A 13974-nucleotide genomic window follows, 5' to 3' on the forward strand; every position below is an offset into this window, starting at 1 on the left:
AGCCCCATAAAACAAAATGGGACTAATGAGGCACAGCAGTCCAGGGACAAGGACTAGAAGGCAGAAGGGGACAGGAAAGCTGGTGATATGGAATCCAAGGTTGAGTAAGGACAGTGTTGACATATAGTGGGGTTCTTAACCATTGTCATCGGGCAATATGTGTACTAACTGTTTAATGAGAAACTATTTTGTTCTGTAAACCATCTAAAGTGAGAACAGCAGCACAACTGGAAGAATGTAATCAACATCATTGAATTGTACATGTAGAAATTTTTGAAATGATGTATCTTCAGCTATGAAAATTTTCACACACACAAAAATTGGTACTATATTTTCACCAAAAAAAGAACAGTCCTCCAAGGCTGAGAAGGGAGCATGTTGACATGTCGTGGGGTTGTTAACCAATGTCATAAAACAATGCGTACTGACTGTTTAATGAGAGAATATTTGTTCTATAAACCTTCACCTAAAGTACAACGAAAAAAGCAAATACATCACCTTGAGTCTTAAGGTGCACCTGAACAAAGCCATGGTATTTTCAATCGCATCATATGCATGCAAAAGCTGTACAGTGAATTAGGAGGACCTAAGAAGAACTGATGCATCTGTGTTATGGTATTGGCAAAGAATACTGAATATACCATGGACTGCCTGAAATATACCACGGACAGACAGAAAATCTGTCTTGTAACAAGTACAGCCAGAATGCTCCATAGAAGCGAGGATGGAGAGACCTGATCTCACTTACTTTGGACATGTTGTCACGAGTGACCAGTCCCTGCTGAAGGACATCATGCTTGGTAAAGCAGAGGGTCAGCGAAAAAGAGGAAGGACCCTAAACGAAATAGATTGACACAGTGGATGCAACAATGGGCTCAAACATAGCAAAGATTGTGAGGATGGCGCAAGTCTGGGCAGTGTCACATTTTGTCGTGCACAGGGTTGCTATGAGTGGGAACTGACTCAACGGCACCTAACAACAACTACAACCATTTAACATTGGAGAAGGCTTGCATTAATTTATAAGCCATCTCAGCCTGTTGGGGTTTTCTGTTTGTTGTTTTTTAACATCTGACGAACCACATAAAAACTCATTTAATGCCTTATTGATCTTTAACAAATATGAAAATGAATATAGTTATTTTATAAAATAAAGCTTACATTCTTAGATCTTTGCTAAGCAATCATGAATTATCTGTTCATATGAATAATTGTTCCTATCAATTAAGTTACTGTCCTTATTTTTGTTTGTACTTTTTCTGCACATCTGTATTTGCTCATATTCACATTCTCTTTAGTTTACTAGTAGAAAACTAAGGTCACAATCAAAAATTTTATTCCTCAGACATTGCTTCCTTTATTTTCCTTTCTCCCTCTTTATTTTATTCTTATAAAGTATGAAAACTTTAGGCATACCTGGGATATTTTATTAAAAAGTGAGAGAAAATTCGGTTCTAACAGTTTAGTCTATAAAAACAGAGCTAGCTTTCCATTTCACCTCATTCTCATCCGTCCCTTCAGTCTCCCTGGAGGGTGATCTAAATATCCAATTCCATCAACTCTAGATTATTACGGATTCTGAAAACACTTATACTCATTATATTAAAATCTCATTTCTAAGTGTTGCATGAATGAAGCACTAGTACTTCCTCTTAAAATACAGTTTGTTCCTTTTGGTAGTCTTGTAATCTTTTCATCAGGGGAAATAAATTAGACTAGTACTGATGGTGCACTGCATGAAGAAGCTGGTCAAAAAACGTTAGTTTCTGCTCTTCCTTGCTACTAATTAGTTCCTAGGCAAATCACTTAGCTTGTTACTCAAAAGTAAACATATACATAGTGGTGCAGAGGTTAAGGACTCAGCTGCTAATGGAAAGGTCAGATTCAAACCCACCAGTCACTCCTTGGGAGAAAGATGTGGCAATCTGCTTCCATAAAGATTACAGCCTTGGAAACCCTACGGGGCAGTTCTACTGTGTCCTACAGGGTGGCTATGGGTAGAAATCCACTTGATGGCAATGGGTTTGGTTTTTTGTTTTTTTATAATTTTAAAACTAACGTAATGTTTATACTGCTGCCTTATGTACTGTCCCATGTGCCTGACTATATAACGTACCCACTGCCATCAAGTCGATGCTGACTCATGGAAACTACATGTGTTTCAGAGTAGAACTGAGCTCCATAGAGTTTTCTTGGCTGTTATCTTTTTTATTTTATTGTTGTACTTTAAGTGAAAGTTTACAATTCAAGTTAATCTCTCATACAAAAATTTATGCATACACTGTTATGTGATCCTAATTGCTCTCCCTATACTGCGACAGCACACTTCTCCTTTTCACCCCTGATTCCCCATGTCTATTCAACCAGCTCCTAACCCTCTCTGCCTTCTCATTTCACCTCTGGACAGGAGCTGCCCATTTAGTCTCATGTATCTACTCAAGCTAAGAGGCACACTCTTCACGAGTATCATTTTATGTCCCATAGACCAGTCTAATCTTTGTCTGAAGAGCTGGCCTCAGGAATGGTTTTAGTTCTGGGTTGACAGAAGTGTCCAGGGGCCATGCTCTCTGGGGTTCCTCCAGTCTCAGTCAGACCATTAAGTCTGGTCTTTTTACTAGAATTTGAGTTTGGCACCCCACTTTTCTTGTTCTCCATTAGGGACTCTCTGTTGTATTCCCTGTCAGGGTGGTCACTGGCGGTAGCCGGGCACCTTGGCTGTAATCTTTATGGAAGCAGATTGACAGGTTTTTCTTCCACAGCACCACCAGGTGAGTCCAAACTGCCAACCTTTCACTCAGTAATCAAGCACAAATTGTTTGTGCTACCCAGGGACCTATGCTATGATACAGTAGCAATAAAAACAGTATAAATGATTCAACACAAATAATGTGGTTCAATGAAAGGAGCATTTTACCAGAAATCAACATAGAAAAACATGGAACTTGGAATCAAACCAGTATGGATTCAAATGTCAATTGTGTGACTAGGATAAATTATCTGACACTCCAGAAACTCCACTTTTACAAAATGAAAATAGTACAATTAACTTTACAGAAGTATTATGAGAATTAAATTGGACAAATATTTTTGGTCATAGTATATTGCAGCTGGTCAATAAATGGTAGGCTTCTGTCTCTAATCATTAATTAGCTCCTGAGTAGGACACAGATATTCTGTGCCTCTCCTTCCTTGTATGAGAAACTAGAGTCATGCCTATACCTTCTACTTTCCAGAGTTACTATAAAGAACCAAACAGTATTTCATCTGAAAGCCAAATAAGAATGTAAGGCAATCTAGAATCAGTAATCTAGAATCTTGCTACTCACTAGAGACTAACCAAAAACAAAAATCGAACCCATTGCCATCAGGTCGATTCCGACTCATAGCAAACCTACAGGACAGAGTAGAACTGCCCCACAGGGTTTCCAAGGAGCAGCTGGTGGATTCGAACTCCTGACCTTTCGGTTAGCACCCAAGCTCTTAACCACTGCACCACCAGAGCTCCCACTACAGACTAGCAACATCAGAATCATCTGGGAGCTACTAGATATGCTGAAACTCGAGCCCCACCTAACCTACTTGACAAGAATCTGTATTTTAACAGGATCTCCAAGTCATTTTTATGGGCAATAAAGTTCAAAAAGCACCACGAAAAAAAAAAAAAAAAAAAAAGAAATCCTTCAACCTGGAAGAAAAGAACTTTGCCAATACAGTTGTGCCAAAAACCCAAAAGGCAAAGGGCATCTGGTGGCACAGTGGTTAACTGCTTGGCTGCTAACTAAAAGGTCAGTGGTTCAAACCTACCAGCCATTTCACGGGGGAAAGAATTGGCAGTCGGCTTTCCTAAAGAGTAAGACCTTGGAAACCCTATTGGGTAGTTCTACTCTGTCCTATAGGATTGCTATGAGTCAGAATCAACTCGACAGCGGTGGGTTTTTTTATATTGATTCAATTACCTTGGGAGAGCAGGTATAAGGCAAGAGGTTGTAGTTTGGTAGAAACTGAAACAGTGAGAAACAACTCAGGAAAGGCAGAAACATTAGGCAAAGGGTCCAATATTCTCCAGAGGCAAATTGGGAGTCCAACCCATGAACAATATAATAATGTCTATAATGATGTCCCTAGCTCATAAATCTTTGCATTTTAACACTTGAAAGATGTCTTCTGCAGCAGATTTGCCCAATGCAATGCATTGTTTGAATTCTTGACTGCTGCTTCCTTGGGTGCTGACTGTGGATCCAAGTAAAATGAAATCCTTAACAACGTCAATCTTTTTCTCCATTTATCATGATGTTGCTTATTGGTCTAGTTGTGAGGATTTTTGTTTTCTTAGTTGAGGTATGGTCTTTGATCTTCATCAGTAAGTGCTTCAAGTCCTCTTCACTTTCAGCAAGCAAGGTTGTGTCACCTGCGTAGCACAGGTTGTTAATGAATCTTCCTCCAACCCTGATGCCCTGTTCTTCTTCATATAGTCCAGCTTCTCCGGTTATTTGCTGAGCATACAGGTTTAATAAGTATGGTGAAAGGATACAACCCTGACACATATCTTTCCTTATCTTAAACCACGCAGTATCCCCTTGTTCTGTCAGAACGACTGTCTCTTGATCTATGTACGGGTTCCTCATGAGCACAATTAAGCGCTCTGGAATTCCCATTCTTCTCAAACGTTACCCATAATTTGTTACGATCCGCATAGTCAGTAAAACACAGGTAAACATCTTTCTGGTATTCTCTGCTTTTAGTCAGGATCCATCTGATATCAGCAATGACTTTCCAGGCTCCCGTTCTATTCTGAATCTGGCTTGAATATCTGGCATTTCTCTGTCAATGTACTGCTGCAGCCGCTTTTGAATGATCTTCAGCAAAATTTTACTTGTGTGTGATATTAATGATATTGTTCGATAATTTCAGCATTCGGCTGGATCACCTTTCTTTGGAATAGGCATAAATATGGATCTCTTTCTTGAAGACTAAGGTGCGCCTGACCTAAGCCATGGTGTTTTCAATTGCCTCACATGCGTAGGAAAGCTGGACAATGAATAAGGAAGACTGAAGAACTGACGCCTCTGAATTATGGTGTTGGTGAAGAATACTGAATATACCATGGACTGCCAAAAGAACAAACAAATCTGTCTTGGAAGAAGTACAGCCAGAATGCTCCTTAGAAGCAAGGATGGTGAGACTTCATCTCACATACTTTGGACATGTTATTAGGAGAGACCAGCCCCTGGAGAAGGACATCATGCTTATTAAAACAGAAGGCCAGCAAAAAAGAGGAATACACTTAACGAGATGGACTGACACGGTGGCTGCAACAATGGGCTCAAGCATAACAACAATTGTGAGGATGGCGCAGGACCAGGTAGTGTTTCCTTCTGTTGTATATGCAGTCGCTATGAGTTGGAATTGACTCAACGGCACCTAACAACAACAAGCTCATAAATAAAAAGAAAAATTACTTTAAATATGCTCTGTTGGAGAGAAAAAAATGTATTCTACTGCAAGAATTTTCTCTAAAAATCATATATACATATTAAATTAGTGCATAAAATTATTAGGCACATTTACTTTCGTATTATAATACTTCATTTACCAACAGAGCTAGTTTTCCATTTTTAAAAAGGTTAAAATCTGTTGCTGTTAGGTGGATTCCGATCCATAGCGACCCTAGAGGACAGAGTAGAACTGCTCCATAGGGTTTCCAAGGAGCAGCTGGTAGAATGCCATATCAGTTAACCACTGCACCACCAGGGCTCCTTAAGAAGGCTAGAAATTCCATTATATAACTTTCAAGACTAATTTAGTACTCATTAAGCACTGCCAGTGTTAGGCCATAATTTTCCCCTAACATGCCTGAAGCTTTCCTCCTTCTATCTTCTCCACATTTCCACCTCTGTTGCAAGTCTTTTCCCATCCACAAATGTTCATTCCTTCCTTTGACACCCCAGGGCTTATCTTCCTTTGACCCCCAGTGCTTACTAAATCTCCTTTAAGGCTAGGGGCCATCTCTCACAGCATTATATACCTCTTAGGGGCAAATATAATCCTTTAAAATACCGGATAGAATATTATGTATGGCCTAAGGAGACGTGGGAAGAATTGAGCCAAAAGGGGACAGGAAAATGAGACCTTTGTGTTATCTCATTTTTGAAGGAATTTTTCCTTACTATTTTATAGTCAAGGAGCCCTGGAGGTGCAGTGGTTAACCGCTTGCCTGTTCTCCAAAAGTTCAGCGCCTTGAAATCACCAGCTGCTCCGTGGGAGAAAGACGTGGCAGCCTGCTTCTGTAAAGATTACAGCTGTGGAAATCCTATGGGGCAGTTCTACTTTGTCCTACAGAGTCACTATGAGTCAGAATTGACTCGATGGCAACAGGTTTAGTTTTGGTTTGGTATTTTATAGTCACAAAGCAATCCACAGAAATATGAATTCACATTTAGTAGTGGCAAATAATTCTTAGTATTTAAATAGTTTTGTAGAAACGTAAATATTCCTGCTAGAAGACTCAAATCTTTTGGTTTAACTGTCTCAACGCACAAATGAATAAACTTAAGACACAAAGCTATTAACTTGCACATGGAGGAGCTAGAACCTAAAGCCAAGTCTTCTGATTCCGTGTCCCATTCTATGCCATGCTGTCTCACTGGATAAACGTGGTTTGCTCCAGAGATTTAAGGACCGCCTGGCGATAATGAGAGTTTGAGGAACAGTGGAATTAAGGTTGGAAAGGTAAGTCAGGGCTAGATTATCACAACCTTTGAATGCCAGAGTGAAGAGGCTTCGTTTTTCTGAAAGGCAGTAGGGAGCTATCACCGGGTTTTATACAGAAGCATGGCATAAATGAGCACTGAGGAAGATTAACTTTGCACCAAAGTGTAAGATGACTGGCAGTGCCAAAGCTGGGAGACCAAACAGGAGCCTAGAACAGTTTAAGTGTTAAGAATGTGATGATCTGATGTAGAAGTGTAAATGAAAATAATTTTTTAAATAATAAATATGAGAGACATGGTAAAGTATTTTAAAAAATTACAGGACTTTATATCAAACTATACTCAGGATTCAAGCCTGGATGACTTGAAAAGTAACGTAAAAGTATAGCTATTTGGAAGCAAAGCTGTATAGGTAGTCTCAGACTTGTAATGGGGTTTCATTCCGAGAACTCCGTCGTAAGTCAGTTCTGATGAAAGTCGAATACCTATTTTTTTTTTAGTTTTCATTATTATTGCCTTTTATTATCAGTATCATCATAAAGCTGATCTTTGAACATCTGCGACTGAACATCTGAGAATAATAACATCAGCAAATCACGTGCTGCAACACTGTATGTAGTACATATTACTAACAATAAGATGTACATGCACACACAAAAGATGTTAAGCGCAGTTCATCATAATTAGCATATGTTGTAAGTCAGGGACTACCTGTATTTGTTATTGTGTGCCATTCAGTCCACTCTAACTCATCTCCATCCATACTCCACTCCTACCCCTGTTGCCAATTCCAACTCATAGTGACCCTATATGACAGAGAAGAACTGAGCCATGTTTCCTAGGCTGTAAATCTTTATGGGAAAAAATTGCCAGGTCTTTCCTCCCCTGTGGCTGTTGGATTTGAACTGCCACCTTTGGGTGAGCAGCCAAGTGCTTAACCATTGTACCAGCAGGGCTCCTTAAGTTGTATTTAGAATAAAACAATTTCAGTCTTGACTAATGAAGTCAAGTCCCCTAAGTCACTTGAGAAACTACTACTTAGCTGTAGGAGTAGGATATCTGGAACCTACTAGGTCAGAGTGAGAAAAGCTAAAGCCTTAAGCTATGTTTTCAGAAAGCATCAGATTTAAAAAAATAATAATAAAATATATTTCTTCTTACTGGCAAAAGTAAATATACGGCTTTCTTAAATAATTCATGGGGACCTTTTGAAAACCTAACATACTTCATTTTTCATTATAGCGGCATGGTGTTATGTAAATATAATATATACCATCATATTGCTTCATTGTACTTATCCATATTTTTAAACAGTGATAAATACAGCTTAATCATTATCTTACAATTCACTCACCTTCCTGATACCTAGCTCTTGGTAAAACATATATGTATATACTTTTTAAACAACATCTAATGGTAAATATTAAAAATTTTGTGCAAAGTACACCAAAGGTTCATGATTCACCATATAAACATACAACGGATACCTTTTTTGGTTTTTTCAGAGCCACAGGCTTCTCTCCCTTTTGTGTTCACTTCCTGTCAAGTTTACCATTTCAAAAGAACACCAAAGAAGCTTAAAAATTTGTTTGTAAGTAAAAAATTTGTTTGTTTGTAAGTCTGTCACCAAATCAGGACTCTAAAAATACAAGCTATTCACTATTACTGTACTAATGTACAAAATAGCCCTTCAATCAAACTTTGGGGAAAAAAATGATAAAGAAATATGTTCAATCTTTTCTTACTTAAAAGTATTTTGGCCAAATATTTGTATAACTGAATAAAGAAATGTGCTAATGTTTCATGACCACAGAAAAATTGTATGACAGAATCCAATCTTATGAGTCAGCTACGTGTTGACAACATTTAAAGGAGACTCAACTTTCCTATGACTCATTAAAATTTAATACAAGGAAATAGTAAATAACTAGCATTTCTTTTTTTTCCTCTTTTTTTTTTATTGTAGTAGTTTAAATGAAGTTTACATTTCAAGTTAGTCTCCCATACAAAATTTTATACATACATTGTTATGTGATCCGAATTGCTCACCCCAATCTGCGACAGCACATTCCTCCTTTCCGCCCCTGATTCCTCAAGTCCGTTCAACCAGCTCCTAACCCTCTCTGCCTTCCCATCTCACCTCTGGGCAGAAGCTGCCCCTTTGGTCTCTTGTATCTACTTGACTAAGAGGCACACTCTTCACAAGCATCTCTTTATGTCCCACAGTCCAGTCCAATCCCCATCTGAAGAGTTGGCCTCAGAAACTGTTTTAGTTCTGGGCTGATAGAGAATCCAGAGGCCATGCTTTGGGGCCATGCTTTCTGGGGTTCCTCTAGTCTCAGTCAGACCATTAAGTCTGGTCTTCTTACTAGAATTTGAGTTCTGCACCCCACCTTTCTCCTGCTCCATCAGGGACTCTCTGTTGTGTTCTCTGTCAGGGTGGTCATTGGTGGTAGCCGGGCACCATCTAGTTCTTCTGGTCTCAGGCTGATGAAGTCTCTGGTTTATGTGGCCCTTTCTGTCTCTTGGGCTAATGCTTTCCTTGTGTCTTTGGTGTTCTTCATTCTCCTTTACTCCAAGTGGTTGGGACCAATTGATGCATCTCAGACGGCAGCTTGCAAGCTTTTAAGATCTCAGACGCCACTCACCAAAGTAGGATGCAGAACATTTTCTTAATAAGCTTTGAAATAACTAGTATTTCTGTGCTCTACAGGTAAGTACTCCTCCAAAACAGTACTACTCAGAAGACCTGATACATTCAATACAGGAAAACAGGAACGATAAACTAAATATTCTCTTAAGTACACATATTTATAAACATTTTATCAAACATTAAATACTGTGCATACCCCTTCTAGCCATGAAGGAACAATTAGCAGAATGGAATACCAGAGTAGAGAGCTACACAGAAGGGAGAGATCTGCACAGAGAAGGCGCCAGAGGTCTGCAGTGGGTTCCTCTCGAGTCTTCAGCTGAGGAAACCATCCAAAGCTGGGAAAGAATCACTGGAAGCAGAACCATTGTAGGAGCTGACACAGGGCCAGAAGAATTGTGATTTCCACCATCCAGGGTGGAAAACCTTGTAATATATGGAACATTAGGCCAATACTCGAGACACGAGGAACTTGTAGCCCTTCTCATCCTCTCAACTAGAGCATACACTCTTGACTACAGTCTGTCTTAAGGAGCCCTGGTGCTGAAGGGGTTAAGCACCTCAGCTGCTAACCAAAAGGTTGGTGGTTCAAACATACCCTCCACAGGAGACTCCTATGGCTCAGTGCTACTCTGTACTATAGGATCACTATGAGTCTGAATCTACTCAGCAGGAACGGGTTTTTTTGGGGGTGGGGGTGGGGGGAAGTATGGGGGGAGTGGTGCAAATCGTTAGCACTTGGCTGCTAATTGAAAGGTCAGCAGTTGGAACCCACCCTCCATGGGAGATTCCTATGGCTCGGTCCTACTGTGAACTATAAGATCACTATGAGTCAGAACTTACTCCATGATTTTTTTTTTTTTTGGTGGGGGGAGTGGTGCAAACGGTAAGCACTTGGCTGCTAACCAAAAGGTTGGCAGTTCAAATACACTAGCCGCTGTATGGGAGAAAAAACCTAGCAATCTGCTCCCGTAATGATTATAGCCTTGGAAACCCTATGGAGCAGTTCAAGTCTGTCCTATAGGGTCGCTATGAGTTGAAATTGACTCGACGGCATGGGAGAGTCTGTCTGCTCTTCCCTGTCCAGTGATTTCTGGCAGTTGCTTTCTGTATTATGTACAGGTTTTATAGCTGTTTTTTGTAAGTGAGCCATGTAGTAGGTTCCTCCTTCATCATTACCAGATGTATATGTCCCCCACAGAAGGGTCTTAACCTGAGGAACTGACATGATGAGATTTTCACTATAAAAAGATCTCCCTGGCTGCTGTGAGAGAAATAGTCTTAAGGTGCCAAGGAATATGGGGGATCAATAGGAAGAGTCCATAATAGTCCAGAAAAGAGAGTCTGTTTAAGAATAAAGCACTTGGTGCCCCTTGGTTTACATAGACTGTGTTGAAAAAAACTGGATAAATTTTGAAAATACTGAAAGATGTTCAAATGTTATCTCATCCACTTAGTATTCCAAAAATCTAGAGGTCATCTAATCTAACCTTCGATACGGTTCATTCTAAATCACCTCTTGACCAGGTGCTGTCAAGTTGATTCCAACTCATGGTGACTCCATGTGTGTCAGAGTAGAACTGTGCTCTGTAGATGGTTTTCAAGGCTGGGACCTTTCAGAAGCAGACTGCCAGACCTTCCTTCCGAGGCACCTCGGGGTGGGTTCAAACTGCAACCTTTCAATTAGGAGCCATGTGCTTAACCATCTGCACCACTCAGGGTATCCTAAATCACCTCCGTTGTTGTTGCAGTGAGGTCGATTCCAACTCATAGTGACCTTACAGGACAGAGCAGCACTGCCCTAATATGGTTTCCAAGACTGTATTCTTTACGGAAGTTGCTTTTATATGGCCTTTCTCACCATTGTCTTGTAACTCCCACCAAATGACTGTGTGGGGCTATGCAAATTGGGTGCTTGTGGCCCACCAAGGGGATTGGACAGTTTGCTAATAATGTAAATAAGGTGCATGGCACCCTTGTGGGTGGGACCCTGTAAATAAGGTGTATGAACCCTAACAAGGAGATTGGTCAGTTTTGCAATTCCGCTAGGCTTAAAACAGAGCCAAAATTCCAGAGCAGAGTGGGACCTCACTACCACTAAGAACAAAAGATAGAAGTGGAGCAGAGGGTGTCCTTTGGATCTGGGATCCCTGTGCTGAAATCCTCCTAGACCCGGGAGACAGAGCTGTAACACCGAAGACAGCAAGAAGCAGAGGCAGAGATATGGCAGCAACAGAGGCAGCAGAACCAGGAGACCATAGGAGGCTTTCTGGCAGAGTGGGGTGCCTCTGGGCACTTATTGGAGTTACGCTCACTGACCACAGAACGACAGAGCTAGGCGCCTTCAGGCCAAGGCTTACTGGCAAAGTAGGGTGCCTCCAGGCACCTATTGGCAGAGCTAAAAGACCTTTGTAACACTTGCCCAAGCAAGGCAGAGGCTGAAGGGCCAGAGACAGGTGTGTCTGCAGGCACGGCTGAGAAGAGGCTGTCCTGATCAAAGAACTGTATCCTAAGCATTCCTGAACCTAAATTGTAGCCTGTCATTTCCCTGGTGGTGCAGTGGTTAAGAGCTCAGCTGCTAACCAAAAGATCGGCAGTTTGAATCCACCAGCCACTCCTTGAAAACTCTATGGGGCAGTTCTACCTTGTCTTATGGGGTCACTGTGAGTCGAAATCGATTCAACAGCAATGAGTTAGTTTTAGTTTTGGTACTTCCCTAATAAACCCCATAATTGTGAGTACCGTGCTGTGAGTTCTGTGTGGCCACTGCAACAAATTATCAAATCAGCAGAGAAGTAGAGAGTGCTGTGGGAGAGACAGTCGGTGTCAGAATTGGTAAAAAGGCTGGAAGGTGGAGACATGTCTCACCTCTACCTCACAGGAATCAGCCTTGGGCTGTTGATTTTGATTCTCCTTCCTCCTTGTGAAGTTAGAGGAGGTAAGACACCCCTACCACACCATTCTTACGGAAGTAAATTGCCACATCTTTCTCCCACAGAAGGGCTGGTGGATTTGAATCGCTGACCTTTCGGTCAGTAGCCGAGTGCTTACCCACAGCACCAACAGGCTCCTTCAAATCACCTCTGATCCCTCAAATTTCCAGAAAACAAAATTTCATTAGGTTTTTCAGTAGATTGTCTCGCATTTTATACTCATATATTGCCTGCTAAACGCTCTAGGATCAAAATAAAAGTATGCCCATTCTTTCTTTCTTTTTTTAAAATAAATAATTTATTTTGTTGTTGTTGAGAATATACATAGCAGAACATAAACCAATCCACGATTTCTTGCTTATTCCTTCTTAAAGTTATTATGTTCTTAATTTATATTTGTTAAGATTGACAAGCAAAGATGCTGAACCCTTTCCCCATCCAATACTTGAAAAGTATAACGATGCTCTTTCTTTCATTAAATTATTGGGGAGGGGTAAGTAGTACCTCATCTGATGATTCCCTAGGTGAACACTGCTTGAATAGTTCCCATTAATCTACAGTTTTAATAAGAAAGTTTTATTGTGATAAAGAATCAAAAGACTATGAAAGCTTGCTCTGATTCTTGATCTGGAAGTTGGTTACATGGATGCACTCAGTTTGCAAAAAAATTCATTGAACTGTCACTTGCAATATACACTTTTCTGTATCTATATAATACCTCAATTAAAAAAAAAAAAAAAACAACTTTCAAGTCTGAGGAAGCTCAAATATGTCTACAGTCTGTGTCCCCTCTATAATGCCAACTATTCTCACAGGAAGATTTCACAGTCCCCTATTTATGTGGCATGACTGATCTTCCCAGAGTTATCCACTATCACTCTATTTCTTTTACGATTAAAAAAGCAACATATGCTTATTTTTTTAAGCTGAAACATTAGAAATGTATGAGCAAAAAAAGTTCTCCAGAGATACTATAATTAGAATTTAAATTCAGAGGCTTATGACTTCCGTATCATCTTATCATAAATAAACTGTACCCTTTTCCAGAGTTTGAGCATGTTATTTTCTCTTCAAAATTTTTCAGAAATAAAGGAATATTGTTTAGGATCCTAAAACACCAGTAATCGAGCTAAACAGGCTTGAGTACAAGCAGTTTTTAACTAGTAAATTTCCACTAGTTACTTTTCAGAGCCCTTCTCTTTTCTATATCCTCACAATGTCTACCCCAATGCAAGGTATCCAAGAAACATTTAATAAAAGTTTTCTGATGGAAAAAGAGTTAGTTCTGTAAAAGAAATGAGAATGGTCACTTTCATATCTTACAGTAATGTCTTAATTTCATATTTTGAGGGGCAGGGGAAGGGGCACATCAGCCTCTGAAAAGTACCCTCTAACTCTTCTCTATGGTTATTTTTGCTGCTTTCATTTAATCCCTCATTATCAGAGCTTTTTCCTAGCCACTCCTTTTCCTATAAAATGGAAGCTCCTCACATAAGGAGTCACCAAATTCAGTAACAGCAATGTAACACACTTTCTCTGCTTCTTTCCTGTATCCACTATGTTTACATAACATGGCAATACAAGAAAACACTAAGAAAGAAGTCATCTTAGTCATTAAATTTTCAAAAACAATTTCAAAATTAAAACTAAGGTTATACGAGTAGATCCAGACTCTAAT

The 13974-nt window shown here is 39.9% G+C and overlaps 1 protein-coding gene and 1 long non-coding RNA gene across 4 annotated transcripts in view; one reads left to right on the forward strand and one right to left on the reverse strand.

Annotated features, from left to right (window-relative positions):
- Positions 1-13974, reverse strand: part of RB1 (RB transcriptional corepressor 1) — a 190729-nt gene that overhangs the window by 69690 nt on the left and 107065 nt on the right. The gene's annotated exons all lie outside the window — the stretch shown is intronic.
- On the forward strand, positions 5307-8306 carry LOC111820600 (uncharacterized). The gene is made up of 2 exons (XR_002824143.1): positions 5307-5362; positions 8216-8306. It is a non-coding gene; the product is annotated as an uncharacterized LOC111820600 (long non-coding RNA).

The sequence above is a fragment of the Trichechus manatus genome, unplaced genomic scaffold (assembly GCF_000243295.1).
Source record: "Trichechus manatus latirostris isolate Lorelei unplaced genomic scaffold, TriManLat1.0 scaffold00044, whole genome shotgun sequence".
In the NCBI taxonomy this organism is placed as follows: domain Eukaryota; kingdom Metazoa; phylum Chordata; class Mammalia; order Sirenia; family Trichechidae; genus Trichechus; species Trichechus manatus.